This window comes from Penaeus monodon, chromosome 32 (genome assembly GCF_015228065.2).
Source record: "Penaeus monodon isolate SGIC_2016 chromosome 32, NSTDA_Pmon_1, whole genome shotgun sequence".
In the NCBI taxonomy this organism is placed as follows: Eukaryota; Metazoa; Arthropoda; class Malacostraca; order Decapoda; family Penaeidae; genus Penaeus; species Penaeus monodon.
In genome coordinates, this window is record NC_051417.1 from 24,881,698 (window position 1) to 24,881,938 (window position 241).

Genomic DNA, 241 nt, shown 5'->3' on the forward strand with positions numbered 1-241 from the left:
CACGTTTATTCCACTTACCTGTAAACTCCTTGAGAGTTGGTCTGGCCCTTCTCGCCGGGGCTGCCGTCCTCCGTGTGGCGGATGCCGTTCTCGGTCTCGTACTGGAAGGAGTAGGACCCGCCCTCGGGAGCAATGCGGTCGTCTCTCAGGATAGCTATAGGACGGTCCTGCTGGGGCACTGCCGCCGCGACCGCCACCACCAGTGCAAGGATAGTCTGCAACACACAAATTAGTTTATCTC

At 58.5% G+C, this 241-nt stretch overlaps 1 long non-coding RNA gene across 1 annotated transcript in view; it reads right to left on the reverse strand.

Moving 5' to 3' along the window:
• Positions 1-21: 21 nt before the first annotated feature.
• The window catches only part of LOC119593308, a 531-nt gene continuing 311 nt past the window's right edge, over positions 22-241 (reverse strand). The window contains exon 2 of the long non-coding RNA XR_005230533.1: positions 22-215. This is a non-coding gene — a long non-coding RNA (uncharacterized LOC119593308). The remainder of the gene's footprint in view (positions 216-241) is intronic.